At 43.3% G+C, this 26402-nt stretch overlaps 1 protein-coding gene across 7 annotated transcripts in view; it reads right to left on the bottom strand.

The window, feature by feature from the left end:
* The window catches only part of ZNF385B (zinc finger protein 385B), a 155615-nt gene that overhangs the window by 81431 nt on the left and 47782 nt on the right, over window positions 1-26402 (bottom strand). Inside the window, exon 1 of one of the 7 annotated variants that reach the window (XM_033167174.1) lies at window positions 19355-19412. The exons of 5 other annotated variants lie outside the window; for them this stretch is intronic. The gene's annotated coding sequence lies outside the window, so the exon portion shown is untranslated. Of the gene's footprint in view, window positions 1-9963; window positions 10193-19354; window positions 19413-26402 lie in introns of those variants that run through there. One more of the 7 variants, XM_033167183.1, reaches the window with a different exon arrangement.

Raw genomic sequence — 26402 nt, 5'->3', positions numbered from 1 at the left:
CTGGAAGGTAATCGGATGCACGCTCTGGTGGGCGGGTTCGAAACCTCCGACTCCGAAGACTTCCTGGGTGACAGTCGTTGCCCACTGGTCAGGCCAATCCTTTCTGGCGATCACTGTGACATCTGCGCCTGTATCAAGAAGACCCTTGATCTTTCGTCCACCCATTTCTAAGACGAGATGAGGGCGTTCTTCTGTAATCTTGATTAGCGCCATTGCTGCCTGAGGAGGCAAAGAGTCTACAGGAGCTGTAGGCGTAGAAGTAAGCAAATAGAGTCTGGCAATTTCCAAACCTTTTGTTAGGACACAAGGAACAGTTGAAAATCCTGGAATCAGCAACTGCGATGAATCTGTGATTCGAACTAGGCCTGCAGTCAGTGTGACTGTGGCAGGGAGGCGATCCATCCTAGGCAGGATAAGGCAAATCGAGGTGTCTGGGAATGGACCACGAATGGATGTTGGCAATTGCTGAGCAAACCATGGATTTGAAAAGTAACAGTCCTCTGTTAAGTAGAGTGGTATACCAGGGACAGAAGAAGCTTCTTGTTCTTCGTTGGCAGTGTCTGAAGACATCTTTTTGGCTTCAGGTTTTTTGCACTGCTGAAGTTGGCAACTCTGAAGCTGCTTGGCGTTGAGTTGGCAAACTTGAGGTTCTTCCGTTGGCAAGAGTTGCTGATGCTGTTGAACCTGCTGGCATTCAGTCAGTTGTGCATCAAAGTGACAGGATGGAACTTCTTCTTTGACACGAGGCAGTCGAAGTTGTTGTTCATGATAATTGTTTGATTGTGGCGGGCTGATCTTAAAAGCTGGAGGTGACACAAAGGTGTGGACATTGTTAACTGGAGTGATGTTTAAACTTCCACAAGAGGGAGCTGACTCACTCACTTGTATTCTTTGGCCACATGGAAAGTGATCATCAGCTGGGTTGCAACTTGAACACTGCTGTTTCACCAAGGGCAAATGTTCTTCAACGATAGGCTGACCTTGATTTGAAGGTGAATAAAGCTCAGGTGTTGCAAGATTGACTTCAGTAGGATGTCTTCTCAGCGTTGAAGGCAATTCTGCGATCAGAGACTTGACTGTGATTGCTTGCTGTGAAGCGGGGGTGACATCAGCAGGAACTGAAGGGCGGTTAGCAGAAGGTGAACTGAATGCTGTGTTCTCTACTGGAACCCTTTGAATAGGTAAGGCAGATGATGAAACCTCTGGAACCTGAATGTTTGATGAGGTCACATCTTTTCTCTGGACATCTGAAGAGTAGATATCTCTCTGGATCACTCTTTTTTCCTGATGACCCGGATAAGGAGTAGCGTTGTTCACCTTTCTGGGATGGTTGACCTTTATGATGTTCTTGAACTTGCACCCTATTGTTTTACCGGGGCCGGGGCGCGGCCCGCAGAACCGTTTCCCTGAACTGGAGATGAGGTAGGTGATGTATTTTGTGGATTCAAACGACAATCATTCGCCCAATGAAATCCTTTTTGACAGATGGGACATCTCTCTGGTGGCTTGGCAGAAGGCCTTGGTGTTGCCGTGCACTGCGACCTGAAATGCCCATCGCCTCCACACCCATAGCACTTCTTGACTGGCGTAGAGCTGTCTTGACGTGGCATCTGTACCGCAGCTGCCAAGAGTTGTGCTTTGTAGGAGTGGGTACCAACATTCTGGCAGACGCGTAGCATCTCAGTCAATGTGGCATCTGGACGAGCTGCAACTGCTGTTAGGGCATTCTTGCAGTCATCATTGGCATTTTCAAAGGCAAGTTGTTTTGTCAGCATGTTTCTGGCATGACGATCTTCTATCTGGCGTTCCACTGCAACAATCAGGCGATCCACGAAGTCCCCATAAGGCTCTTTTGGACCTTGCCTAACTGCAGCGAACCCTGATACTGAGCTGGCATCTGTGCGATTGGGTAATCTGCGCCAAGCTTTGACTACGATGTCTGCTATGGTGACGAGTGCAGCATCAGGTATGGCTAGCTGTTGATTGAGATTGGAGTAATGTCCTGATCCTGTGAGCATATCTTCTGTGGCGAGTGGCGTTGCACGTCTGGCTGCTACTTCTTTCCACTCTTGCAGGCACAGAAGAGCATCTGTAGGCGACAGGAAGGTGCGAAGAATCAACTTCCAATCAGATGGCAGAAGTCTACTAGTGGACAGTCCTTCAAGTAAACTTCTAGTATAAGGAGCTTGAAGTCCATTTTCGCGTATGGCTTTTCGCAGTTCGCGTAGTGTTTCAAAAGGAATGGCTTGATATCTTGCAGGTTGTCCTCCATTAGCACGAATCACTGGAAAGATGTGCATTGGATCAGCACTAAAGTCTATTTGTCCCAAAGCTGCTTCTAAAGCTTGAGTTCTGCAGATGGGTTGCATTGCTGTTGGATCTGTAGGTGGCATCAGTGAGTTTAAATCTTCTTGATGCTTTCCAAATGATGAGCCACTAGATGGTGCTAAAGAGTCTTTGACATCTGGATGCCTTGAAGATGGCTGACTATGAAGACAAGATGGCTGACTTGAAGTTGGATGAAGACAAGATGGCTGACTTGAAGTTGGATGAAGACAAGATGGCTGACTTGAAGTTGGATGAAGACAAGATGGCTGACTTGAAGTTGGAGCATAAGGTTGTTGGCTCTGTACTGCAAGTCCTGGCATCTGGATCATCATTGTTTGGCTTTGTTCTTGTCTTGGAATCTGCATTGGCATTGGAGGTGCTGAAGGGTTGGTAAATTGCTGTTGTGCTGCTTGCATTGAAGCTTGGATTGCTGTTGATTGGAAATCAGCTTGCTGCAAAACTGGAGCTGCTGGCTTGAGCGCGGCCTGCAGGGCAGCAGGGTTTGCTGGCAAAAAAGCTGCTTGCTGCTGCTGCTGCTGGATCGCTGGCAAAAGCGCGGCTTGCGATGGAGGAAGCGGGACCGTTGCTTGGAGCGAGGTCCGTGGCTGCTGCTGACTTGAGATCGCTGGCTGGTAAAAGGCCTGCGATGACTGCTGAGCGACTGGCGGTGGGGCAGTCCGCGGCGGGGCTTGAAAGGCCGACGGCGTCTGCTGCACCGGCACAGGCGGCAATGAATCTGGCAATGACAAATTGGACAAGGGCGAGTGCGTGTACGACAACGGGGCCTGAACTGGCTGCTGCGAGGGGGCCGAAAATGGCACAACCGCAAGCGGCAGCACAGGGGCACTATTAAAAGCAGTATTTCCCAAATTCACTGTTCCATTAAGCAAAACATTTCTTGGAGCGATTTGTTGAAAGCAGTTTCTTACTTTGCTCCATACTAATTGTACAGGAATTCCGATTTTCGGGTTGGCCATAAATTCTAACCCGATCCTTTCCCATGAAGCTAAATCTTTCGTTCCCTCCTTAGGGACCCAAGGGCAAACTTCCCCAATAGTTTTAACTAAAAGCTCTACTTCTGATTCAGAGACAGGGTGACCATTTCTTTTCAAAAGGTACAATAAATCTTCACAAAATTTAACTTGAGCAGTTGAGAGTGAGGAGCCCATTTTTAACACTTTTCCAAAACTTTTCCTCCCCCACCCGTAGGCTTCTACTAGGGGACACCGGTCCTACCCGTAGGCTTTAACCGAAAAACCTGGCACCCGTAGGCTTTAGCCAGAAAACCTCCACCTCCACCCGTGGGCTTCTACTAGGGGCTACCGGCCCTACCCGTAGGCTTTGACCGAAAAACCTGGCACCCGTAGGCTTTAGCCAGAAAACCTTTCCCTCCCACCCGTAGGCTTTTTCGGGAGACACCGGCCCTACCCGTAGGCTTTGACCGAAAACCCTGGCACCCGTAGGCTTTTGCCAGAACCCTTCCCACCCGTAGGCTTTAGGGAAGACCTTACCCTGCCCGTAGGCTTACACTAAACTCCTTGCCGCTCTACCCGGGGACCCCTTGGGGTAAAATACACGCGCGCAATTTCTATTTACACTACTTTGGGCAAGCGGTGGATTCGCGCTACTGCAGCGAAATCCTGGATAAACCGGGCCGTTATACCTCACCTCTCAATGTCTGTTTCCGAGCCACTTCCGATAAGTTGCCTTTAACCGGAGTCTTCGTGGAAGCGAGTTTCGACTACGCTTTGCCTCAGAGAGGGCACCACTTGTCGGGGTTTGGGTGCTGGAGCCCCTCGTGCACGGCCTTGGACTGGTTATGCACGAGGTACCAGTTGCGGGGAAAGCGGCCAGCGTTCCGCGTGCTTTTGAGCACGGTCGCCGGCCAAGTCTCACAGTCTGAAGGATGTTGAGTAAGCCAATTGATGACTCCGATAATGTGTGAGTTCCTAATTGCCTTCTTTAATGAAAAGTTGCCTCGTGAAATAAAATATATACCCTGACTCTGAATAGACGGACCAGCTTAAAGAAATTAAAAATTTTACTTTACTCCCCCCTTTAACCCCAAAGGAAGACAGACACCGGTTGTAACTTTAGTGGCTTCGGCAGAACCCGCATAGGCTCGTCCCCTAAGCTAAGTTCTCCTAAGCTTAAAGTCCCTGCGCGCCCAATCTTCCGCGAGGCTAACTAAATAAACTAAAACCGAAATATCTTCCGCGGGCCTAACCCTAGGCTAACCTAAAAGAACCTATCTAAAACTAAAACCGAATGATCTTCCGCGACCTAACTCTAACTAAAGAAAAACCCGTCCAACCCATCCAGCCCGCTCCTAATCCCTTAAACTAAACTTGACTTTCAACTAAAACCCAACTAAACAAAATGAAAGAATGCACGAACGAACGTGCCTAACCCAAACTGAACGAACGCGCCTAAGCGGGGTGCCTCTGCCTTTTATTAGGGAACAAACGTGACATCATCATTAATGCTTTAACCAATAAAATCACTGTTGCTGCCCTCCAAAAGGCGGGAAGCAAGTTTAACGCTCATTAACAACTTTGAACATGACCGGAACTATAAAATAAAGGCGGATTAATCTCATAAGTGAACCACACTATTCATTCATGCTTTCACTTTCGCTTTTGCGCGCAATTATACCAAAAGTAGACCTTGAAAAACTCATAAAATAACCAAATAAATATGAATCCATGGCGGATCCGTGAAACGTATTCCGACATGAGTATACAGGTATCGCTGCACCAAAGGAAGCATTTTTCTTTTAAGCCAAATAAAGTTCATTTTTGTTTCCACCGTTGTCTTTCCATAGAGAATACGACTGAAAGAGTTTAAATACTGAACTGTTAAAAAACAGAATCAATCAACATCTGAAGGGCCACGGGTTTAGGAGAGCTGAAGAAGTACTCTTTACCACCACAATAATAATTGATTAATGACATCACTCTAGGTTATGCCTACCCCACTGTGATTAGCATAGGTAGAGACTAACTACTTCTGGCTTGACAGGTGTAGCGGCATCCTCTGCTTGGTACAAGCTGTAACTGCTAGGAAATCCAGTGTAGAATTTGCTGCTACAAGATGTGGAGATGGCCACTGACTTTAGAAAGGGCTAATTCATGTATGGTTGATAGTATTTGTGATAGCTAAATGAAGCTTCTGGGGTTAGTGGCAATATACATATTGGGTACCAGTGGCTGGTGGTAGAAGCAGGGGAAAGGGGGGCAGGGACAAACAGCAATTGTTGTTGTTCAGTCGTTCAGTCGTGTCCGACTCTTCGTGACCCCATGGACCAGAGCACGCCAGGCACGCCTATCCTTCACTGCCTCTCGCAGTTTGGCCAAACTCATGTTAGTAGCTTCGAGAACACTGTCCAACCATCTCATCCTCTGTCGTCCCCTTCTCCTTGTGCCCTCCATCTTTCCTAACATCAGGGTCTTTTCTAGGGAATCTTCTCTTCTCATGAGGTGGCCAAAGTACTGGAGACTCAACTTCAGGATCTGTCCTTCTAGTGAGCACTCAGGGCTGATTTCTTTAAGAATGGATAGGTTTGATCTTCTTGCAGTCCATGGGACTCTCAAGAGTCTCTTCCAACAAACAACAGAGGAAGCAGTTATCTTTTTGCCAAACATGTAAGCTTTCTGGAAACATTTGACTGGCTCATGGTGGAAGCAGGATGCTAAACTTGGCCTAATCTAGTGAGAATCCAGCATGACCCTCCTAAAAATTTTAAAAGAAAATGAAGACCATTTTCTCACTTTGACCTCTTTCTTCCTATTTTACCCATTCCCAAACTCCCTCAATTTGACACCCAGTTCCCCTCAGCGTTACTACGTGACTGCATGAAGGATTCCGTCAACAAAACCAAGCAACTTGCTTAAACAGTCTTCACACACTTCATGTAGGCCCCCTCGCTTCACAATGTACCACATTACCAAATCCAAGGAAAATAGGAAGAGATGGCAACTTTTTTTTTGACACTGTGGCAAAAGTTTTCACAATGAAGCTGTCATTATTTTTAAAGTGCCACAAAGCTTTTTTCCTTTTGTTGTTTCTTATGTTGCAATATGGCCACCCGCCCAGAATTTATCGTTTGAGTTCCTTGTAAATGGCAGCATTTCCGTCAGAACATCAGTCTGAAAAAGACGATTCCATGCCTTTTCATAGGCAAGAGGAAACATGACACTTACTATTACCTCAGTGTTCTGGATCACAACCAATGTTTTACTCATGAAGAGAGGTGGTGGTTTTTTTTTTGCCATTCCTCTGTGGGTCTATTTTGTTTTTTTCCCAAATCATTTTTATTAGCTTTTCCAATCATAAAGATCACATCATATATTTATAAATATCAATTAATCCATATAACCCAATTAGTCCAAATAAGTCCAAATAAATTGCCGAATTATTAGATTTTTCTTTTAAGACTTCCCTTGCTTCAGACAATCAGGATCTCGATCATCCTCTTAATTTCATTGCCTTCCGTAGTCCGGTGTCTTCCATCTCTTTTCTGATGTTGTCCTTCTTTTCATTTTCTTTCATGCCACTGAGTGCTTTCACAAGTGAGATAAAACAACCAAAATCCATCCTGACTGTGTGGATTTTATGTCCATACTCTTTTCCACCCCCCTGGCGCGGCGCCTCTCGTTCTTATCCAAAAGTCCCATCTCAACGGTCGCCATCTTAACTTAACTTCGATGAATTCCATATTTTGCTCTGTGGGTCTATTTTGAAGTACATATAATCAAAAATCCAGAAACACACACCTCTCAATGCTTTCCCAAGCTTTCCTCAAACACTCTGTTCATCTTTCACCGATGTTAAATGTGTATGTATAAGAAGCTGACAAGGAAATTCTTGGCCAGTCTGAAGACTTACAAAGGCCAGCATTTCAAATGCAGCAAGAACTGCTATTTGATTGAACGTGGCTGCCAGTCACTTATTTTTATTTTTGTGCAAACAGATGCTCAAGGTATATTTCACATTTATTTCCTTACACGTATATGGCTTTCGTTTTGACATGGGTTGTTTTGACATCTGACACTGTTGCACTTACTTCCTTTTCAATATTTATAATCACAAGTAAAAGAAGCTCTCCCTAGCTCCAGCACGCTAATAATATAAATGTGTGCTTATTAGAATTGGCTCTTTGTCAAAGCTTAAGCAATTACATAAATTAAGAATCAGTCCTCACTATTTTTAGAAGATATATGATGGCTGCTGTACAAGTATAATTTACTCCTATAATGAAGTAGCGCAGACACATTTGTTTCTTTGAAAATCTGATTTTGCAGACCTCTAAAGCAAACAAGCCAATTCATTCAACTAGGCAGGAAGCCCACACATATTGCTCACTGAAAAGGCACAGTAAGGCCACACATATATCTGAAGTCATTAACACCACTATTAACACCATTAACCTTGCAAGCAGAAAGTTCCAGGGGCAATTGCAAGCACCTCCAGTTAAAGGATCTAGGCAGCAGGTCTGGAAAAGGCTTGTCTAAGGTTGGGGAATGCCAGCTGCTATCAGTTACCTAGCCATGAACCAATGGTCTAACTAAGGCAGCTTTGCATGTTCAGATTGCCCACTCCCCAGTCCATATACTGTACAGAGTTCTCCCCAGTCCATATACAGATATACAGAACAGGCACCGTTCAGAGCTGATACATGTTTTAGAAAGACAACCACAATTTGCCAGCACACCAGGAAGAAGAATCAAGACATTCAAATATGGAAGAATAGGTTGTATCTATTAAACATAACAACTTGAGGATCTGCAGAACAAATCAACTAGTCAGATTCAACCAATGTAACCAAATCAACTTAAGTCCAGGCAGGTGTTCATTAACAGATGGGGGTAATTTCTACCCCTGTCGCCTGGGCAAGTTAGCAGCCACACGCTGTGTGCATGCAGCAAGGTTTCCTAAGATTGCTCCCTCCCCATTGTGTGGACCTTGGGTATAAGAGCCCAACAGGCCCCTTGTAGTCCCATTAGCCAACATTTGCCCCAGTGTGTCTGTCAGGCCAAAGGGCACCTCCAGCACCCACAGGACATACCTGACAACAGTGACTCAGGGACACCCACAACCCAACCCTGCCTCAGTTAAGTGTTCCATTCTTCCTGAAATCCTCTCAACTGCCCAGATTATGTACCAATTAGTCAAAGAGAAGGAACAGCACTGCAACAAACATCAACCAGCAGTATGGAGTAGGCAAAAAGAGAAGACCTAGGGCCAATTAGGGTCTCCCCCCCCCCCAAAAAAATCCTACTCAGCCCATGGAAAACAAATGAGTAGCCTGTAGGTCCACATTGCAAAAGGGTGGGAGAGTGAGTGCCAAATAAAGAAGGAAGGGTGCTGGGCAGAGCGAGCTTAAATAGCCTGTCACCACCTCTCCCCATTGGGTGAAATTGCCTTCAGGCCACAACATTCTCCCCCTAGGGAGATACCAACTCTCCTCTTCTTCCAGGGGAGGCGGGGTGCAGCAAATTCATCCCCTCCATATTGTGGGAACAATATTAACATTGCAGCTGGTGCGCTTCCATTCTCCACAGCATTCTGGGTTGCCAAACCCAGCTTGACGCCTGCTTACAGATGGCCCCTTCTCCTTTTCCATTTGTTTGTTTGTGTGTTTTTTTTGAAAAAAATTAAGGGTTAAGGTGTTCCTTTAACAGCAGTCTGAAACACAGAAAATTGGTAAGGAAATCTTACCATTTTTTTTGCATGCCTGTAAAAAATGGGTGTGTGAAGGTTTGCCAGCACAGATTCCATTATGTCTGCCTGTTGCTAAAGGGCAAACGAGCAGGCACTGTAAAATGTTGGCAATCTAAAGGTTAACTCCATCCACCTTGTCTAAATCAACGTGCTTTTAAAACTGATATGCAAAATATGAAAGTAAAATTTCCAGTACTTAATGCACTTCTTCAGTAGCCAGAGGAGTGCTCTCTCCCTCTCGTTTCAGGTATCTAGGCTTTTGAACCAGATTAAGCATATGGCACCATATGAATGAATGCATGTTTAATTGTTACTCTGGCAAATGAATAATCAAGGCACCATCAATAACCCCTACAACCCAGCATGACAAAAAAGTGCATATGCTTGCCTCACCTTATCTTACTAGCCTCGGAAAACCAAGAGCTCCCGTGCTGAGAGCCAATAGAGGATTTTCAAGTGCTTCTCAAATTCAGAAAGGCTCTACAAACAAAGGAGGGCACCACAGATTTTTAACAAGCTGCTGGATGGTGGTAGAGTGGCAGATGACAGCAACCTGAGCACAACTACATTATGTTGTGTTAATATAATTCAACAGCTTTCCTTTCAACTGAATGGAAGAACTTTGGAGACAAGAATTAAGAAATGCATTGGTTAGACGGTTCAGACTGCCTTAATCTCCTACAGCTATTGTCACTTCTGAAGCACAGTCGACTCCCATGCTATTGCATCAGGTATTAGTTCCCTACCTGTATCTGTTTGCTGACAGGTATTCTGAAAACTACAGCTGTAGCCCAGTCCCTGGGTGTTTCCCTCCCCATCACCCAGGTTTATTTCCTGACACATCACTGCAATGTTCTAAAATGGCAAAAAAGTGCTATAATCTGTGTGCTATAGAGACCCTTTAATGCTTACCTTGGTTATAAGATTATAGCCCATGACAGCATTTAGGCACTAGATGTGAAAGTACATATCTAGACATAAATAATTCCTTCATTTCACCACGGTGCTTTTGTGATGTTTGGTGCTAAGAGACAGCAGGCAAGCGATAAGCCTGAACAAATCCTGCTCCCTGACACCGCTGCTTAGCTCTAATTACAGTTGAGGAGAAGGTTTGCAACTTGATTCCAGAAAGAGGACAGCCTACTTGATGACATCACCAGACCAAATATAACCTAAAAGCCGGACATCGTAAGATTTCTTTATGTTTTGTTTCTTCACACAGGCGCAAGTTGCTGGAAATTCCCCTTCACATTTTTTTTAAAAAAACTTAACAACTTTTAGAACAATCCATTGAAATTGCAGCTTTGCAAAGAATGGTGTAATTTCACTGCATTGTTCTAAAGAGTTGTTGGTAAAGCTGTAACTATATAAGCCTGTGTGTGTGTGTGTGTGTGTGTGTGTGTTGGCAGCATAGGTTTATTTTTTCAGTAACTATATAAGCAGCAGCAGCAAGTCAAGGCAATTGGCAACTCATGTCCGTGCAAGAATATTTTTGATTTTCTGGCGGGGAGAATGTGTGGATGAACTTTCTCTAGTGGCCCTGGCATGTGGGATCTGCTTGGCAGCAACCAGAGGGAGGGCCTTTGGGGGCTGTGGCATCTTTTCTCTGAAATAACCTCCCTTCTAAATTAAGGCAGGTGCTGACAACGATGGCATACTAACATCTGTTAAAATGTTTTCTCTTTGTCCTTTGCGACATTGTCATGCTAGTTGACAGTAACATGCTTGTTTTGGGCTAGCGTTCGCTTGCTATTTTATTCTGCAAGTATGACTTAATGCTATTGTGATGTTTACATGAAAGGTAGCATAGAAACAGATCGGTTAAATAAATCGGGTTCTACCATGAGTAAGAGCACGTGTTGCGATCGGGACCTGGCAAGACACATTCCCTCCCTGTGGGGGTGGGGCCGGTAGCCGGCCTTAGTAGCTAATGGTCAGTTAGGAGTTGCTGGGCAAAAAGTAATGTTGCAACTTGTGATGGACAGCTTAGCGTCCTATTTAAGCCTCCGCACGTGGGTGTTCCTTTCTCTTGGCTTTGGCTGCTGATCACCCGTCCCGCCCCCCCTTTTTTCTTAGGCCTCTGCGTTGACTTTGCTCTGCCTGTCATGGGGTCGTCTGCTTTGCAGGGGCCCAGTAGGAATTTGTCCATCTGGCCGATTGGCTGTGCCTTATGGTTTTGCCTACTGCAGTAGCAACTTGTCACAACTTGTAAGGTTGGCGGTTAGGCATTGGTTCCTGTGTGGATTGCTGGATTGGGCGCTGCCCATCCAGAATCAGGTTGATGCTGGGAATTCTGTTAAAGGAATCCGGCGACTCTTATGCTTTGTCCGATGCCCCCGGTAGGGGTTAGGGCCATAAGCCGAGTCCCCGGGACCATTGAGGAAGAGGGACGCGTTGCTGCCCCCCCGTCCTTAACTCTCCTCAGTCGCATTCTCCCAATCGCTGGTTTTAGGCCAGCCTCTGTCCCGGTGTGACAGTAGTCTGAACCAATGCCTACGCAACCACTCACCGAATTTGTATTTAAATAAAGTTGTGGCCCTAAATTATTTGCCAAAAACCCAAACCAAAAATCTGTCTCCTGTGTCAAGTCAATGGGGGGTGGATTGAGGTCCTCGATACGCAAATAAGAATATAGTACGTAGATACGGAATAGGGGAAAGAGTTTTCAAGAATCCTGCAACAGTGCACCCAAGTTTACTTCATTACTGCACAGGGCACACGCTCAGGAAACATTAAGCATAGTTGTAAACTTGCAAAGAGCTCATTAGAGTCTTGCTGTCTATAAATTTACCAGAGAGATCAGGTGCTAAGTAGGATGAAGATTAATGGGCGATATAACCAGACAAGAAACCCAAACGACCCCTTTGCTATTGTTTCGTAAAGTACTCATGACTGAAAGGTCTGGGAGTCTTTTACAACTACATTATACTGAGAAACATACTCAGGGAGATGTATTATTGGTCTTCAGGGAGAGCTGAAATGACTTAGTTGCTTGTTTGTTTTTGTGTTGGAACAGTTTTCTGTTTTTAGCTGATGCAACTATATTTGCATTAATGAATGAGAGCTTCTTTTTGATCTGCTGGGTGTGGCTTAATCTCTGGTGCTGCTTTCCTCCTCCTCCTCCTCCTCCTTTTTCTGTCCTCACTTGCACTCACCGCCATTCCGAATGGCTGTGCATATGTTTGCCACATTGCCATAATGATATATCTGATGCAATGACATAGCGAACACTTGTAAACAAAACCACATGGATTGCCACAGCCAAGCAGTGAAAGCTACAGTCAGCAAAGACAGAGGAGGAGAAACTATTATTCTGGGTGAGTGAGGTCCCTAACAAGGAGGATTGGAAATTAAAAATGATAGAATATGCAGAGTTAAGCAGGTTTAACTAGTAAAATAAGAGAACAAGGGGATCAAGTATATAAAGAGGAATGGAAAAACTTTGAGGAGTTATCTGGAAAATAATTGTAAACACATGAAAACGTTAGCAGGATTAAGGTAAATTCAACAGTATAATATAAAATAAAGGAAAAATAAAGGGGAAAGGGAACTAAATGCATATATATGTAGGAATGGTGGGAAAATCAAAGGAACCAGGGAAGGGGGGAAATGGAAGTTGTAAATGATTGCATCATTATAAAGTAAGATATGTATGAATGATTTCAATGTGAATGTGGTTTTTGAAATTGTAAGAATGAAAAAATGCAAATAAAATTTTAAAAAGAAAAGAAAAAGAAAATATTATTCTGAGAAGAAGCACCAGCCAGGGGACCAGGAGGCCACCAAATAGCATGAAAACAACATGAATATTCAGTGAGGCAAGGGAGGCGGGATATTTCTGATAGGTCTATAAGCATACCCCTCCCCTGAAAAAAACAACCCCAAAGATATGGCAGGGGGAGAGACCAACATTAAAATAAACACAGTTAAAATGCTGCTGATTTGGGCACACAACACATTATACACTAATCTGGCTGCTATATAATATGGGAATCCTTACTTCAATGAGGCAGTAACTACGCATTACCAGGGATGCGTGAATGTTACTAAAAACAACTTTGTGTTTCACTCTCATTTATCCCCGATAATGTGTTGTTACAACAGGCAGTGTGATGTGACATGATGTCATGGTCTTCATTGTTCTGAGTTTCCTCAACCCACAAGTGGCAGCCTGTTAATTTGGGAATGTAATGAAATCATACGATGCAGATTATTTTATTATGCATTATTTGGGAAAGGGAGGAGGAGGAGGAGATGCAGACCTCTTATTTCCAGTAGCAGCTCCAAGCCTGACTCACACCACAGAGGATGAAAGTTAAGAAACTTTCCTGCAAGGTGAAATGTGACTGTTCTCCTTTTAAAGGAAACGATACCCTGAAAGTAAAACAGCCCTCGCCTGGTGCCCTCCAGAGGTTTTGGGATAGTGCTGATGGATGCAGTAGGGTGAAACATCTGGAGGGCACCAGGTTAGCAGAAGCTGAAGGAAAATGTGCTTGTTGTAGTAATTACAGCTACCTTAGTTTTCATTCTGCAACTAGCCCATTAAAATACGCTTAGCCAATAGTTATCTGTTGATGAATTGTGACAAATAAACATTCCATGTGAAATATTGATAACATCGTATCACGGAGCTAATGGGACTGACAATATACAGTGGATCAATATGCCTTTCGTTTACTAGGAAGACAGCCAACAAAATAAATGCTAACAGCTTTTATTTATGAACATTTTAAAACCTAGATTATGGGCACTTTAAATTTATGTAATACTGCTGCAGTAGATTTTAATTTTAAAAGCTTTTAGCTGCTGTAACACCCCCTCGTTTCATTGTCCAAGTGGGCATTCTTTATTGTGTGACTTATTAAAGAGTCAATAGCACAAAGCAATATTTAATGACACCTTTATGTTTTGAATCCTCATGTAGACAACAAAGCAGCAACACAGACTATGGAAAATACCATGGGAGTGCCACTAAACACTTTAAATTAAAAGGGGAGCTTATTTAGTCGAAGTTCAAAGTCATAATTTGCCACTGATTAATAATTGAAGTATCTCCCAGTAATGGAATACTGATAGGCAAAAATATTTCAGCAGTGCATCCATTCTGGCCATGAATAGCTTTTTAATATCCATTTCTGAGAATGATATGAATATAAATTTGAGGAACATTGACAAAATGGTTGTAATCCTATCCCAGTTATACAGTGGCAAGTTCTGTCCATTCTAAAGCGGTGTTATACGCACAAACATTTCCATGCAGATTGGAGCCACAGTTTAGATCGATTTTTATTTTTATCACCACTGTGTGGTAGAGTCGGGACCAGTTTACCATTTCTGGATTTTTTTATTTTATTTTTTAATATCGGCACATGGTTTTTGAATATGAGCGTCATGAAATGCTATTAGACTGCATCAAACACTGTCACAAAACAAATGTGGAGCACTGTATACTTGCTCAGGGATATCGGGCAGTGTTATAAACTGAGATTGTGAAAAGGGTGAAATGGCTTGACTCTTAGAAAGTATCAGCATATATATGCAGGTAAGCCTATAACTAGGTATCTACAGATTAAGGGCTACTTCAAACATCACTGTCGGGGCAAGTGTTGGGAGCAGGTCAGAAATAACTCACAAGGTGTCAGTGAAGTTAACTCCTTATTCACAGACACAAAACAACTCAGGCCTAGTGAGCAAAGCAACTCTTCCCAGTAGATCTTGCCCCAATGAGGCACCACTCTCTAAGTCTCCTCCAGCCAAGCCATGGGTAGGCAAACTAAGGCCCGGGGGCCGGATCTGGCCCAACTGCCTTCTAAATCCGACCCACGGATGGTCTGGGAATCAGCATGTTTTTACATGAGCAGAATGTGTGCTTTTCTTTAAAATGCATCTCTGGGTTATTTGTGGGGGCATAGGAATTTGTTCATATTTTTTTCCCAAAATATAATCCGGCCCCCCACAAGGTCTGAGGGACAGTGGACCAGCCACCCCGCTGAAAAAGTTTGCTGACCCCTGATTCCAAGCAATCTGAGACTGTGACGTCTTGTCTGGCTTTGCTCTGCCCTCTTCATACCTTTTTTGGTTCTGTGAAACCAGGGGCAGGGGGGATGGGAGCCTGTCACAGTAGAAGGGGGCTTCTTCAGTAACCTGCCTCTTTTCTGCCTCTTGGCTCCCCTCCTCTTCAGCTCCTGTTTCTGCCTCTGATTCTGGACTTCTCTCTGCCAGACTCTTCCTGCTCACTAAATCCTGTTACCTCTTCAGCTTCTGACACCACCTCCTCTCAGTCTGCTTCCTAATCTCCCCCTGACCACTCACCATTAATCCCCTGGCTCGGAGCCTTCTTCCCTTGGGGTTTCCTCAGCTGGTGCCTCCCACCACCCCTCTGCATCCAGCCAGCCCATGACAATCACTCTTTTATTTAAATTCTAGACTTTGGCATAGAAAAATCACACATGTTAGATATGTGTAGATAGTCTCAACCAATTTCCCACTTTAATTGGTCTTGGCTGACATGAAATAGATATGCTTGCAATCATCACACAATATAATCAATATGTGGATTTAACTCTTTTCCTGCACAAATACACTTCTCACGTAGACAATGCCTAACTCTTGAAATAGTTCTCAAGACTGTGAACAAAATTCAGTTTACTTGGATCTATCTAGCCTTGGGAAAGATCAAATACTACCCAAATATCACTATGTGCACGTCACAGACTTGGCAAACAAGAACTGCTTCCTCATACAGTATTCGGGTGGCCGTATGTCAAAAAGTGAAAATCCAGACACAAAAGTTGATGAGCGTTTCTTTCTTTCTTTTTGGCTGAAGTTGTTGAACTTTTTTTGGTTTTGCATGGGCTGCCATTCATCCAGATTTTCCTGGAATGTCAGCGATTTCTGCCCAGATGCTGTTAATGAGGGCCGATGAGGGGAAATTCAGGACGTATGTCAACCCTATATAGAACCCTGTACAGTATGATGATGATGATTATGATGATATTAGGTACCAGGCATCTAATTACAAGAAACTAACGAAAAGGAAGGGGACGACAGAGGATGAGATGGCTGGACAGTGTTCTCGAAGCGACTAGCATGAGTTTGGCCAAACTGCGGGAGGCAGTGGAGGATAGGTGTGCCTGGCATGCTCTGTTCCATGGGCTCATGAAGAGTCGGACACGACTGAACGACTGAACAACAACAACAAACAAAAAGGAAAGAAATGAAAGATAAGATGTCTAGCATGTTGAATGTTATGACTGATGAGGGAAGGCTAAAATATGCGTACCCTGAGTAAGTGATCATGAACTGAGGATACGATGATAAAATCAATAAAGTGGTTTGCTTCCTTCCCAAGATTATAAAGAAGGAAGATAAAGAAAGGAACTGAGAATAATGGAATACAATTTAAAAGGAGATTTATAATCAAGCTGTATGAGAAAAAAAAATGGTGGATAATTTGATTAATATTTCCATTATAATAGCAGTGGGGTGTCACCATATGCTCTCTGGAGTCAAATTCCCTGTAGAATTACTTAGCATGCTTTCATATAGCCTGAGTGAAGCAGCAAATCAACAAAGGGAAAGTCTGTCTAATCCACAGATTACTTCACCTGAATCAGTACAATTTCACTCCTTTCCATTTACGTGTACTTGGATACAAGGGGGGGGGGACCTGCGGAAATGTACAGTACACAGTAATTGCTTTTAACTTAATTTAATTTAATTTAATTCCATGGGTTTTATTGGAACTAGAGCTCTTTAAATCCAAGTACATTATCTTGTTTGTGAAACACAGTATTTAAAGATGTATTTCAAAAGATTTCAGGACCATTTTCTGTTGTAAGTTGGTAAATACGAAAAAGATAAAAATGATAGGGATAAATTAATAAGGCATTTTCCCTCCAAGCTACATGTTATATGTTCTCCACAACTATTTAAGGTGGCACTGTGCTGAAACTTGTCCTTCAGTTTCGTGAAACGTTTATTTTTCTGTGTAAAAGACTTCTATTTTTCTGCCTCACTGTCAGGACATTTGAAAACATCTTTAGAATATTGGTGGGTGTGGGGCAGAATGAAGGAACTGTCAATTTTCCTTCCTCCCTGTTTCTTGTTTTTCCAATCTTAAATCCAGTTCTCCACATTTCCATTACAAGATGCATTAAAAAAAAATGTCATCATGGAAATTTGCCAGCATTTTAGTGTGAATTTGTATAATGTATATGCTTATATGCAGCGTTGCCTAATATACACATATTTTACAAAAAAATATATCCCCAAAACAACACACTTTTGCATGTTACTTTCATTAATAGATGCATTTTTATGGACTCTTCACCTGAGTATATGCATTATTGTACATGCTCCTCAGTTGGAGAACTGCACTGCAAAATTCAGAGAGGTGTGAAGTTCTAACGAAGGCTTTGTTTCAGTTTGCACCTTGTTTCCGAAAGTGCAAATTAGGTGAGCGCACATCTAAATGTGAACAGAATCAAATTTCTTCCCTATTCCTAGTGTGGGGCTTTGAGTTTACATTTTGTAATCACTGTGAGGTGGTATGTGTGTTTTTCTTTCCAGTAAAAGGGATGCGGGTGGCGCTGTAGGTTAAACCACAGAGCCTAGGGCTTGCTGATCAGAAGGTCGGAGGTTTGAATCCCTGCGACGGGGTGAGCTCCCATTGCTCAGTCCCTGCTCCTGCCAACCTACCAGTTCGAAAGCACAAAGTGCAAGTAGATAAATAGGTATTCTGGCTCAACTTCTTCCTCCTCCTGTTTAGGTCTTTCCACTTCCCTATCTGATTCTTCCTCTTCTGAGGAGTGCCGCCACCAGTCCTCTCCAGGTATGAACTCCTCCATTTCCCCAGATTCTTCCGTGGTTGTAGCCTTGCCGGGGGCGGGCGGGGCGGGGCGGCTTGCCACCACTCCTCCTCGTCCAGCTCAACCCTGACACATACGTCTTGGTTTGCATACATTTTGGATTACAAACACGTCAAATCCAGAAGTGCGTGTCCCAGTTTGCAACCTTTTTTTTTTGGATTGCAACCCATTTTTATTATTATTATTATGAACTTTTTTTGGGGGGACGCCCCATTGGCGAAAGCGCGCGTTGGGTTACAATCTGTTTTGGTTTACAAACGGACCCCTGGAACGGATTATGGTTGTAAACCAAGCAACACTGTATTGGGGATGGTATGCATAGCTTTCCTCTGGTCTTAGCCACACCTAATAGGAAGCAATTTTTCTTGTTTTGCTTCTAAATACATGTGCTAAAGATTCTGGCCTTGTGAAATAACTCTAAAAGAATTACTGATGTGGATAAAGTTTAATTTCTTGCTGCAGTGGATCACAAAATGACTTTTAAAATGCAATCAAAGGAATAGTTTTGTAAGGTTTTCTCCCTGGAGAAAACAGACTCTTCCATGGTCTAATCACTGCTTGTGCATATGCATATGTGTGTATACATACATACATACATACATACATACATACATACATAGTTCCACAGAGAACTGATGTTGTATTTTACATATGGGTAGTCGGTTGGTTGGGTGGAGGGAGGTAAGGCAACCCACACATACATGCAATGGTATCATCTACACTCCGTTTTGCCGAATCACTATATTTAACACTAAGTATGTAAAATATGCCACTGGTGTAGTGGTATCATGCAAGATTCACATTCTTGCGACCCGGGTTCATTTCCCGGGCGGCACAGGATTTTTGGGATGCGGGTGGCACTGTGGTCTAAACCACAGAGCCTAGGGCTTGCCAATCAGAAGGTTGGCGGTTCGAATCCCGGCAATGGGGTGAGCTCCCATTGTTCAGTCCCAGCTTCTGCCAACCTAGCAGTTCGAAAGCACGTCAAAGTGCAAGTAGATAAATAGGTACTGCTCCGGCGGGAAGGTAAACGGCGTTTTCGTGCGCTGCTCTGGTTTGCCAGAAGTGGCTTAGTCATGCTGGCCACATGACTCAGCCAATAAATTGAAATGAGCACCGCAACCCCAGGGTTGTTCACGACTGGACCTAACGGTCAGGGGTCCCTTTACCTTTATGAAAAATAAACAATGTGCAAGAGACTGGATTGACAGTATTAATTAACACTGCCCTCTCCCATCCTATGGACAATATTTAATAGTTAGTTTGATGAAACAACTGCAGCAAACACAGAGGCTGTCACAATTTAGAGCCATCCGCTATAACTATTTCCCCTGGAGTATGCAAAACATCTTGAAGCCATTCACAAGTAAAAACTGGAAAACAAACGCGAACACCACACTTAGATAAAATAAATAGTGAAAGAACAGGCTCACCACTGGCACCATTTTTCAGCGCTTCAAGTATTTGCTAAGGTGTTTTAAGTTATCCCAGGTGGAATCGGACAATACGAAACACAAAGCACCGACTGCCGGAGACACCTTTAGTTTAGAGATGCCTTGAAAATCTCTACCACTGCACTCATCCAAAAGACAAAGATGAATACAATACAGAAACAGCCAGGAGTAAGGTCAAAGGCACAGTTAGTGTGGGTTTGGGTGCACCGTCCATGTGTGAGGCTGTAGTGGAAAAATTACTCTTGGGAGGGCTAGACTTTCCTAAATAATATCCACCCTCCATCACATGAACTGAAATGAGTAACATGCCTCACATATTACGTCAGGGTCAGCTGGAGACTGCATGGCAGACAGATGCACTGGGCTTGAAATGACTACATAGATGCAGAGGCTTGCTTCAAAAAACCGTGTGTGTGTGTGTGTAGTGTGTGTGTAGTGTGGGTGGGTGGGTGGGTGGGTTGAAGGAGAGCCATGAAGCAGAAACTTAACCATGCTTACTTAGGGCCTGTCAGATGGGTGGGATATTAATAGTAAAATTATTATTATGGAACAGGATGTCTCTATTTTCATCAGAGAAATGTTGGAGGTTACGCCTCCCTCCCTCTCCCTGTAACCATCCCTTGCCTTTTCTCTTTCTTAGAAGAAATAGCTTCCATTGCACGTGTGTGAAGCACTGTAAATGCACCATCTCCTAATGTACAAAGAGCCAGCTCTGGAGGTAGGGGGCGTTTTCATTGGGAAAATGGCACAGGAGGCAAATACCTCTCAATACCATCATCATAGTCCAAAATGTAAAACCCCATGGCTGCGTTTTGGATTGCCTTGTGTAGTTTGGCCCTAACAGAAAGACTGTAGGAAATTTAGCTATTATGTAGATGACTGCTCTATTATGTGTGCTTTTGAGTTTCAAGAAAAGCTCTTTTCAAGAAAAGAATCACATATAACGCTGCTGTCCAATAGATTAGCACCATGAATTCCAAATAAAAAAAAGTTCCATTCATTGCTAGCAGTTTTGCCTAGTGCTTTTGTACAGGCTGAAGTGCACAGAGCAAATATAAATGTGGGCATCTTGGCATTAAGGTTAGTTGCAGATGGATTTGTTTGTTTTTTTTTTTAAATGTCACCCTTTTAAGGTACCCATTTCTCATGGCCACACCTCGGCAATATGTATTGCATATATGAATGATCAGATATGTTTAATGATTTCTAGTCTCACTGTTTAAGACCTGGGTGTACTTACCCTAAAGAGGAATGCAACGTTTGCAGCAAGTGCTTTTCAATTTTTTCCCATTACAGAAGTTAAACAGCATTTTCTTGCTAAACCAAAAACACACACTATCATGTGCAATTTATGTAATGACGACGGTTGCACCTGCCTTATTCTCTGGTATGTTTTCTACTTTAAAAGCATCACATGAAATACTTCAGGGATAGGTGTAGTGCCTATTATTGTCTGCTAGTAACCCCTTGTCCTGGCATCTGTTGTGTTGCTATCAACAATAACTTGAACATGAGATTTTTAGGTGACAGCCTCAGTGGCTATTCTTTTGTTGTTAAGACTCTCTGTTGTTATGGAGACAACCGAGTAGACAAAGAGTGATTTTCCTGCACAAGAAATGCTTCTTACATAGAAGAGATTATTCACTCTGCCATATGCTTGCTGAAGCCTGATTCATCCATAGGAGGTCACATGAAATGCAAGTCTGGGTTTAGCTCCACCCAATACAATGCAAGCCAAAATTGTGTATTAGCATGTGTGAACAAGTCCCCTACATATATATGTATTTTTAAATTTCCAATGAAATAAATATATCCCACCTTTCAGGATAAAAATCCTTCCAAGGTGGCTGAGAAGTAAGAGTCAATTAGCACCAGATTTAGGGCAGTGTGGGCAGTTCCCCTGCACAGGGTGCCAAGCCGAGGGGGTGCAAAATTGAGGAAATGCATAACTGAGAAGATCCATTTGGGGATGCCAGGTTTTGGCCTCACATGGGGCACCGTATTATGAAGGATTACCAAAGTCCGCCCCTGAGTCAATTACATATTTTTTAAAAAACACAATCTATTATATATTTAACAGTACCACTACTTGCAAACTCCACCTTACTGAATGGCCACAGTACTCAGATTATTAATGCACCAGGATTTGCACAAGCGATGTCACAGAAGATGCGCACCTCCGTTGTGTAATGTTCATGCAAAGTATATTGGGTGCCAGCTCCATGATAACAATAATATTTTCAATGTGACCTTCCCTGCCACACAAGCTGCTAAGCGCAGCCCTTAACCTTGCCATCACTTTAAGCAGCTGCTTCTCAGCCTAGCTAGAAAACTGAGCCATTTGTAAACAATGGCACTTGAGGTGCTTGTCCATTTTTATTCCATATACGTTACTACGAGTTCTTGAGGCCTACTCTCAAGTTTGCTAAAAAGTATTTATAAAAGGGAAAATAGACCCAATACTGAAATAGGTTGTTCATCAGGGCCCTTAACACAGTTCAAAGCATGTTGGACTCAATAAAATAAACCAATTGTGCACCAAAGATTTATTGGTGGACTGGATGGCTCTCCTCCTCTGCTGCCCTTCCCAGTCCTCATCTAGTTTTCGTATGGAACAGCTTGGAAGCAAAACGTTTTCCAAACTCTGCAAGCCAGTCTCAGCCAGCTGCTCTTCCTTTTTTTTTATAAGAATTTATTGGCATTTTTCTATAACAACATATACCCACACCCACACCTACAATTAAACAAATGCAAAACAAATAAAACAAATACAAACAATGTCAAGTTTTCTTATTGCATCTTTCTAGAAAAAAAAAAAATTCTATTTCCATATCTTGACTATTGACTTCCCCTGCCTTTTCACCTTCGAGTTTATATCCTTAATCTATTTTATAACCATTTCTCCTAAAAAAGAAAAAAGAAATTAAATTCAGTTGTATAATTACAATCAATTATATCTTCAACATTTTACTAAAAATACATCATCATAATAATACCTCGTCATAATTCTTCTTCATTTATTCTTATCGATTTCTTATCTTAATCTACATCTTGATCTCAATCCTCTTAATCCATAAAGTTAATCCACTTAAATTCACTTTACTTATACTCCACCTCACAGATCTTCACAACTCATTCGATCAAATCTATCTCTTCTATCCTTAAGATTGCTGCTAATAACATGATAACTTGAAATATCTCCTTTCATGTTCAAATAAAAAATATAACAGAAAATTGTTGACAGTATTCACCCTCCGATTTCAGTTTACCATATCAGGCTACCTTAAGTTTTACTTAATGCTTCACCCCACACCCCCTCTGTCCATTATTCTTCTCCTGGTGGCTTCAGCACTAAACTTCCATGTAGCTTCCCTCTCCAAACGTCCACAGATCCAGGCACAGTCCAAACCTCTCCTTGCCACGAGTTCAGAGGTATCCATCTCATCATCTCTCAGCTTCTTCGGTTCTTTGTAACATTCCTTTTCTTCTTGTAAATACCTTAATTCTCTGTCCCTGGCCCCCGAGCTCACACCTCGGGGACTGGATATAAGAAATCTTGACGTCGCCTTGGGGCTGCCACCCCCAGAAAGCGAATTTCTTCTCCGAAGTAGCTCACTCATTTCTCTCCAACTTTCCATCAACCCTCTCAGCTCCTTGGCAAGGCATTCTTCCAAAGTGTCAAAAGTTTTAAAAGCCTCCTCTGTGGGCAATTGGTTCCATTTCAGACCCCCACACAAGACTTTAACTTTTCTACAAAGCAGTTCCACCTTCAAGGCAGTGAGTCTCTGTTCATCCGTTAGTCCAGAGTTCAATACCAGTTCAAGGACGAAACCCAACATACTGGCAGAGGAGGAGGAAGTGGGTGTCATATTTCTACTCCCCTCTTTGTTCGTCGCCATTTTCCTGAGCTGGAGCGCAAATACCGCAACTTTAAATGGAGATATTTTCCTCTAGTTAGCTTCCCGAAAGAAAAGTTTGCCAGTCTCATGTGTCAATTTTAAATACATTGTAGCCAGTTCCGTAGCAGTAATCACTCAAATTGGTTAGATTCTTGAGCTCGAAGGGAGGGAGGCAGTCTGCCCTTCTCCTTCCCCCCGGATCGTCCCAAAAGCACGATTTCTACTCAAATTCTTTACTCACGACCACCGGGTTCCTTTAGCTCCATTCTTCACAGGTAGAACTTAGACGCTCACCGCGGGCTCTGTCGCCGCATTTGCATCCCGGTTGGGGCATGTCCCCGCAGCCAGCTGCTCTTCCATCCCCTTGCCTACTTCCCTCTCTGCAACTGAAAGCCAGAACCACCTGCCTGGTTGACAAGCAGCCAAAGAGAGGGAAAGAAGAGAGGCAGAGCCTCCGTCACTTTGCTTCTTTCATTTCTCCCCTTCGCCCTCTTTCCTTGGAACCAACTTGGGGAAAGCTTCCTGTCTTCCTCACTCTCCATGGTCACTGACGCCTTCTCTGCCATAGGTCTGCTTGGTTCTCATCTGACTCATAGCCCCAGCTGCTACTTCCTGAGGCCTTATTTCATTAATGTTCAAGCAATGAACAGGTCGTATTGCAGTTATTATTCCAGCATTTTTTTAAAAAAATGCATTGTCTTATTCATCCAGTGTCAATGGCTTCAAAAATAGTCTTCACTGTTCCCAGTTTCTGAAGACGAATAACCTTTTCCGCCAGCCTTCTCTATTAAAGCATAACCTTCAAAAGTAACACTTCTCAGTGTGGTGTAGTGGTTAAGAGCGGTAGACTCGTAATCTGGGGAACCGGGTTCGAGTCTCCACTCCTCCACATGCAGCTGCTGGGTGGCCTTGGGCTAGTCACACTTCTCTGAAGTCTCTCAGCCCCACTCACCTCACAGAGTGTTTGTTGTGGGGGAGGAAGGGAAAGGAGAATGTTAGCCGCTTTGAGACTCCTTCGGGTAGTGATAAAGGATAAAGCGGGATATCAAATCCAAACTACTCTTCTTCTTCTTCTCTTCTTCCAGAGAAGTAGCTATGTTACATTTGTCCAGCAAATGCACTAAATAGACCCATACCACCTTAAAGACTAAAAGACTTACCATAGCATATCATTTCGTGGACATGTACCATGAGATGCAAATAGACTCTAGTTCCTAACAGCTTATGCTTAAATGATGTAGGTAGGGATGCGGGTGACGCTGCGGTCTAAACCACTGAGCCACTTGGGCTTGCTGATCGGAAGGTCAGCAGTTCGAATCCACATGACGGGGTGAGCTCCTGTTGCTCTGTCCCAGCTTCTGCCAACCTAGCAGTTCAAAAACATACCAGTGCAAGTAGGTAAATAGGTACCGCTGCGGCAGGAAGGTAAATGGCGTTTCCGTGTGCTCTGGTTTCCGTCAGGGTGTTCCATTGTGCCAGAAGCAGTTTAGTCATGCTGGCCACATGACCCAGAGAGCTGTCTGTGGACAAACACCGGCTCCCTCGGCCTGAAAGCAAGATGAGCGCCACATCCCATAGTCGCCTTTGACTGGACTTAACCATCCAGGGGTCATTTACCATTTACCTTTTCTGTTGTTGTTCAGTCATTCAGCCGTGTCCGACTCTTCGTGACCCCATGGACCAGAGCACGCCAGGCACGCCTATCCTTCACTGCCTCTTGCAGTTTGGCCAAACTCATGTTAGTAGCTTCGAGAACACTGTCCAACCATCTAATCCTCTGTCGTCCCCTTCTCCTTGTGCCCTCCATCTTTCCCAACATCAGGGTCTTTTCCAGGGAGTCTTCTCTTCTTATGAGGTGGCCAAAGTACTGGAGCCTCAACTTCAGGATCTGTCCTTCTAGAACCTCTAGACTTGAAGGTGTCATAATACACTCTTGTTGTTTTTCTTTCTTAAATCTTTTGAATTGGGTTTCTTCTTCGTTTTCAAACTCCTTCGGTTTTTCTGCTTCTTGGAGAACCTCATCAGAGATATAATCATTCCAATTTGTTGGAACTGTTTACACAACCATCTTGATAACTGCTACAGATTCCTCCAGCCTTCTTTTTTTTTTGCCTTTTAAAACCTTGAGTTTTATCCAATGGTGGCTTTGTGCTAGGGAAACCATTTCCACCTATGCAAAGAGAGGCACTTGATATATTTTTTTTCCTGACACCCCACCTTACTGCAGACCCCAGACTGTTCCACAGAGTTTTCCAATCAGGTGTCCCTCCTTGAATAAGCCAATACTGGATAAAAATTTCTTACCTATAGGCCCTGAGAACTTAAAGGATGTTCCTTGTGAACAACAAGCAAACCTGAAATGCAAAATTCTTCATGAGTAGAGCTGTGCATCAAATTTTCCAGTTTTCGTCTTCTTTAAAAACATCAGCTTTGTTCGTTTTTCAAGTAGCCTTCAGATGACTTGATCATAACAGCACTTCGGTGAAAACAGCACTTGATGAATGGAGATGACCAAATGGAGATGGTGGTTACAGCAACTAACCTTAAATAACTCTTCTCTGAAGCTTCTGTTGAATTAGAACCATTGCTGCCAATGATGTGTTTTTGTTGTTTAAAAAAGGAATTTTCCTATTTTAAAAATGAGCTCTTTGAGTGGAAACTGCCATGTCACACATTTCAAAAGCACAGGGTTTTGTTGTTCTTTAAGAATTATTACTGCCCTTGGGCTGCATGATCTGAATGCTTCACCACGTGAACACATTCCTTGCCCATGGAAAGCTAGTATATCAATGGAATCTGCCATCTCCTTGTCCTGCTAACTTTCTACATGCAGGGGTTTTTTTGTTTTTGTTTTTACATGGGTTGCACTGAAACATGTAGTGGAAGTGTCATAGTTCCAGACTTGTTAAACAAGAATGCACACATGTACCTAAAGTAAAAAGGAAACAGAAGAGTGCCAACTATTATTGCAAGTTCTGACTTGTACGTGTAAAACACTCTGTATTACAAAAGAGATACTTCAAGGGTGAAACGTGCAGTGAGCAGGTCCTGTTAGAAAGCAGCATTGCTTGGCTAGTGACATACTACTGCTGAAAGCTGTGCACCAGGTGCTGCCTCTGACCACCAAC

The sequence above is a fragment of the Lacerta agilis genome, chromosome 1, assembly GCF_009819535.1.
Source record: "Lacerta agilis isolate rLacAgi1 chromosome 1, rLacAgi1.pri, whole genome shotgun sequence".
NCBI lineage: Eukaryota > Metazoa > Chordata > Lepidosauria > Squamata > Lacertidae > Lacerta > Lacerta agilis.
The sequence above is the reverse complement of the archived record's forward strand: the minus strand, read 5'-3'. Positions and strand labels throughout refer to the sequence as shown.